Source organism: Rutidosis leptorrhynchoides, chromosome 11, assembly GCF_046630445.1.
Source record: "Rutidosis leptorrhynchoides isolate AG116_Rl617_1_P2 chromosome 11, CSIRO_AGI_Rlap_v1, whole genome shotgun sequence".
In the NCBI taxonomy this organism is placed as follows: Eukaryota; Viridiplantae; Streptophyta; class Magnoliopsida; order Asterales; family Asteraceae; genus Rutidosis; species Rutidosis leptorrhynchoides.
This window is the reverse complement of record NC_092343.1, coordinates 105582435-105588965: the sequence shown is the minus strand read 5'-3', so window position 1 is coordinate 105588965 and position 6531 is coordinate 105582435.

Genomic DNA, 6531 nt, shown 5'->3' with positions numbered 1-6531 from the left:
TACAAAACTCAAGGTGTACAAAAACGGCTATCGTGATATATCCGTAGTGCGCAAAAACGGCTATTGCAACACTACCAACAATATATGTGTGAAACATGGCTACCGCACTATTAATACCAATGTGTGATTAAAACCGACTATACTCACAACCATGTGCACAAAATGGCTATGTGCACAATTCCTACGGGCAATTAAAATCATAAATATACAAGTAACGGTTCTTCCCGAGAGCCACTTGCCATCCATCACAACCAAGGGTGGTAACGAAGAGTTAATCCTTCCGGATATCCCTCATCACCTATCACAAGTCAAACGCGGTCAACAGAGAGATGACCCCAAATAAATACATATATCTAATTTCCTCGTAGTACACAAAATGTCTATTTTGTAACTACTACCCAAAGTATACGACAATGAGGCATCGTACCTTTTCTCAAATCCCATTACGCTTCCTCGGTAGGAATATAAATCCTAATAAAGTCGACACAATTTCTTTGATGTAACACTACCAACTTCCCAACGTAGAACCTCGTTCCTAAATCAAATTGTCAAGATTACAAAGTCAAACGATTTCGCCATTTACCGTCGTACACGACCATACTTGGCGTCGGTCCCTCTTCCTGAATTCTCGAGAGCTCAATTCGATAATAATAAATACTAACGTCTACCGTCACCCGATTGCGCCACTAAAGTGATGACATAATGTCCACATAACACGTATCCTTTTAGAACGAAATTACCGCTACCCGCAAGGTAGAATTTTCCAACTATCAAATCCTTTCTACCCGTTACCACTACGAAAGCATCCGGTCAACGATACACACATGCTCTCAAGGGTTTCACCCACTTCACTACAAACGCGAACACGCGCTCACAACCTAACGCCAAAGTTCGTTCTCATGGCTTAGTGGATTCATTTACCCAATCACTAAGAAATGCTTGGTTGCACTAAGTCTTACGCCCTCGTCCGTCAATACAAATGTCATCATAGGGTGTTTCCATTAGGAATGTCACCCGCATCAATACTACGTATTACCACTATGCATTCGTCCCCAGGGCGCGTTTCCACGAGTCAACGACTCAGGCGCTACCCTGGTGCACTATCATCAAAACCATCAACAAACCGAATCTTCACCGAGTTCACTTGAGTCTAAATAGATCTCGAAGTAAAGTTTAAGTCCCTAATACATACACGAATCCATCGGCACAAATAAACAATAATAAGGCATATTTGTACCAAAGACGAAAATACCTGAAACATCATCGTTGGACCCTTACGCTCCACTAATCATCAGATAGTCACGCTCTAACCTCCTAACCCGATCTACAAATGATTCGGAACACTCCGACTTACGGTGTCCCTTCTTTTGGCAAATAAAGCACTTGATCGTGCTTAAAGGTACACTCGTACAATCCCGTGCAAAATGACCTCGTCCTCCACACCGAAAGCACGTAGGCCCATAACCTGTCTTACTCCTCTTCTTCACTTTTTCAACACCTCCGGGCGTACTTCTCGCCCTTTTACTAGGAGCACCTCTTGATTCTAACTTTCTCTTACCCAAAGAGTGATCAGCAAATTTTGAAGCATGAGATTCAATCCCCATAGTTGCTCCTTCGTCACCGTCACCTTGAGGTTTTGGAAAGCTCTTTTCTAACTCTTCCTTCACGACCTTAGGCACTCGGTCTCGAACTATCTCGGTCACTATTCCCTCAAACGACTCTTGGAGAACTTGCTTAACCTTGTTAGCGAAAATCAAGATATAGCGTTCGAACTCCGCCTCAATCCTTAATGTTAACTCATCCTTCCCCTCATGAATAGGCGCGTCCGTTCCGGTTCCATCTTCCATCTTCATTCTAAAGAATGCATATAGATTAAACAACGAAACGAAAAGGAATGACATACATATACCACACCGTCCCATCTTGGTTGATACTCATCGTACATTGCTTGTTTGACACGTCTTGAACCCGTAACAATGGTAGCTAATCATTGTTACGCGAGCACGTCGCATTAACTTGCTAGTACAACGTCTATCTCGCTTGATGATTGCTAAAACAATACAAAACGATTAGTGCAAGGTTAGTTCACATAGACCTAAGCACTAACCAAATCCCCGGTCCGATCCGTCTCCTACAAGTCCCGCAAAAAGCGCATACACATTAAAAGGCACCTATCTCAAGTCGCCTAAATCCCTTAGACCATGCTCTGATACCACTTGTAACAACCCAACCCGATAACCGACCATAAACAGTCCTAAAAAAAAAATTAAAAGCTGCTGGACAGGGGAGTGCGCGGCGCGCATCCCCTGTGGTGCGCGGCGCGCACAGAACACTCCAGCTTCTGTCCGAACTGTTTTTAACACACAAAAAGATGGACCACTTCCCGACATTTTTAGACCGAACGCTTTTCACAACAAACTTATATATGTAAAACTAAAACGAATCAAACATAAAAATGATGTTTTACAAGCGGGGCCCACACGACCCAAAATACAAGTTTAATACAAGTTTAGAGTTTCGACCACCAAAAAGTTTAAGTTCCAAACTACACAATGAGCATGGCGTTTGGGATTAAACTACCCAACTACCGGTCAAACTCCAAGAGCTACTAAAGCCAAAAGCGTCCCCTAGCATCAAGCGGGATCTCTAGTTCAATACGATGCCCTTACCCTTGTCCAAAACCGAACCTATAAAATGGTAAATAACGAGAGGGTAAGCAAAGCTTAGTGAATGCAATAATTATACGAATACATATATAATTATACCTACTTGCATACACTTACACAAACCGCAAACATGCTAGCAACACAATTAGCTTATCGTCACATTAACAAGCTATAATCTCCAATACCACAAGATAGCAACAACCGCATAATAATATAACTCGAAATGATATAATATGCTTACAACACAAGTAACCATGGTCGACCAATAGTACAAGGAAACGGTGCTCGCGAAAACGTCATCGGTGTTCATAACATCTATTAGGGCACTTAACACCTCGCACCACTAACCCCTAGGGTGGCACCTTAACACCTCGGCACATTACCCCGAGTGGCATCTTAACACCTTGATGCAACACTCATTATTTTACGGAGTGGTGTCTTAACACCTCGACACTACACTCCTAGGTGGCATCTTAACACCTCGATGCTACACCCGAGTGGCATCTTAACACCTCGATGCTACACCCGAGTGGCATCTTAACACCTCGATGCTACACCCTTCACGTGAAACGTGGTGTCTTAACACCTCGACACTACACCTTTCGCGCTACAACAAATAGATACATTATATACATACGCATATAATTATTCCACTCACCTTAACAATTAGATGACGATTTCAACCTCCACAAGCTTCAAAGCAAAGTACCTAATATAATAAGTACTTGATCAACACACAAGCTAAGTGGACTCAATACTAACACTTACACATGAGCATTTAATGACTTAATATATTAAATCGCCCATTTATACCAAAACCGCCCAATTAAAGTCAAGACCACCACTAATCACTTAAAAGCTAGTGATTAAGGTCCAACAACACCAACTAATACATAATTAGGGTAATTCATACCCATCTTTCCAAACTAGGTCAATTTATTACCCAAATAACCATTTTAAGACAACACACCCATTTCGGGTCATCCACTAACTAACCAACACCCATTTACTAAATAACTAGGTGTGTTAGCAATTAACTCACCAATTAGGGTTCATAAACATCATTTAATACTTTGAAACCCTAGACTAGTCACCAATTAGTATTCAAGACTCAATTTTACCCAAGAACACCCAAAATCACCAATAATGGGTTTTGTGTTCATCATTTACTCAAACCCTAACCCTTACACTAAATCAAAGTAAGGAAAATAAAATTAGAACATACCACAACTACCACAACGAAGCTAGAGATAAGATGAACGACTTTAATGCTTGAACTTTAACCCAAAACAAGCTCCTTCCTCTTGGATTTAAGCTTTCTCTCTCAAAAATCACAATCTCTCTCTAGAATTAAAGTTAAAGTGATAAGGTTGTTGATAATGGAGTAATGGTTCTCCACAAACTGACCTATCTGTCTTTAACCCATTCATAAGTGAATTTACCAAAATGCCCATCAAAATATCTGATTTAAAAAGCTGGAACCCGGCTACAGTAAGGGTGCGCGGCGCGCTCCCTTTAGTGTGCGCGGCGCGCACTAGGCTCAGCTCACTCAGTGACTTCTGTTTAACTGCACAACATCACCCACACACTATGTAACATATTTACACTGCTGTACAAACTGATTAGGGTCTTACAGCAATTTTACGCTACGGGTTAAGAACCTATTTTGACTCAACATATCCCAACATAGGATTTCGTGAATTATAAAGAGCTTCTAACATGCAACATAAAGAAGCATGTTATGCTTACGGGTTAGTGATGTTCGCTTCTTACCAAAGTGAGAAAAAGAACATCGGATTGCAGCTTTTAAATAAAACCTTCCCACAAGTGACGGATTCAGTAGTTGGGGTGAGAAACAAGGTTTTTAGATTATTACGGGGCTGTTGGACCTTACGAAACCCTAGTCCTTTTGACGACATTACAACATGCTGCCTAGCCAATGGTCATAACGGTTATTTTCCACAAGACCAAGGATGGGAAGTCGTCTTAGTAAAACCAGAATGCATGACTTGTTTCTGGACTTATGAATTACGTGTCTTTATTTCCTTTGCTGAACAACTTGCGTATTAAGTAGATTTATCTTCAAAACTGTCCTGTATCAAAGTGTACTATATTTCATGTTATATGTAATATAGCGAAGTTGTAAGTTTGAAGAATATTTGTATGTGATATATTATTATAATCAGTTTTTCATATGGAATTGTAGTAGTTGAATTGTATATTAGCTACTAAGTATGAACTTAACGGGTAGGTAGTACCCGAATTTAAACTTATAAAACGCAAATATGAAGAAAAAGCTTTTATAAATGAGTTCATATTATGCTACGAAATACTATTGACTACTCTTAATATTCTGTATGATTAACTCGATTTAGTTGGCTATTTTGAAGGAAATGACACCGACTACTCGACACATCATGAATATGAGCGAAGAGGAATTTTGTACCTTTCTTGCTGCAAACATAGCCGCAGTACAGGCTGCGCTACATACCAACAATAACTCTGAATCTAGCAATGCAGCTAACGGCGCAAGAAATCGTGTAGGATGCTCCTACAAATAATTCACTGCCTGCAAACCTTTGGAATTTGATGGAACCGAAGGACCAATTGGATTGAAACGGTGGACCGAGAAAGTCCAATCGGTGTTTGCCATAAGTAAGTGTACTGAAGAGGACAAAGTTAAGTACACTACACATACCTTCACAGGTATTGCGTTAACGTGGTGGAACACCTATCTTGAACAGGTAGGACAAAATGCTGCTTACGCACTACCGTGGTCGGCATTCAAACAATTGATGAACGAGCAGTACCGTCCTAGAAACGAAGTCAATAAACTCAAGGCAGAACTTAGAGAGTTACGAACACAAGGGTTCGACGTTACCACATATGAACGACGATTCACAGAGCTGTGCCTATTGTGTCCGGGTGCATTCGAAGATGAAGAAGAGAAGATCGACGCGTTTGTAAAAGGGTTACCAGTAAGGATTCAAGAAGATGTAAGTTCACACGAGCCCGCTTCTATACAGAAGGCAAGTCGAATGGCTCATAAAATCATAAATCAGATTGAGGGAAGAATTAAAGAGCAGGCGGCCGAAGAAGCTAACACGAAACAACTCAAGAGGAAGTGGGAGGAAAATGGTGACAAGAGTCACGAGTACAACAACAACAACAATTACAACCAAAATCGCAACAACTATCCTAACAACCGCAACAACAATCGCAACAATAACCGCAATCCTAACAATAACTACAACAAACATCCCAACAACAACAACAACTACAACAACAATAACAATCCCAACAACAACCTCAATAACAACAACGGTAACAAAAACCAAAAACAGCCATGTCATAGGTGTGAAGAAAATCATCAGGGGTTTTGCACGACATTTTGCAACAGGTGTAAAAGAAATGGTCATAGCACGACAAAGTGTGAGGTCTATGGACCAAAGTTTAACAGAACTAAGGGAGTAAACAATGTCGGAACAAGTAATGCCGAATCGAACAGTGTCGGAGCAAGTAATACCAACGCTGTTTGTTATAAATGTGGAAAACCGGGCCACATTATTAGAAATTGCCCGAATCAGGGGAATACTAATGGGCAGGACCGTGAAAGAGTTTTCAATATTAATGCGGCAGAAGCACAGGAAAACCCGGAGCTTGTTACGGGTACGTTTCTTATTGACGATAAATCTGCTTATGTTTTATTTGATTCGGGTGCGGATAGAAGCTATATGAGTAGAGATTTTTGTGCTAAATTAAGTTGCCCATTGATGCCTTTGGATAATAAATTTTTACTCGAATTAGAAAATGGTAAATTAATTTCAGCAGATAATATATGTCGGGATAGAGAAATTAAATTGGG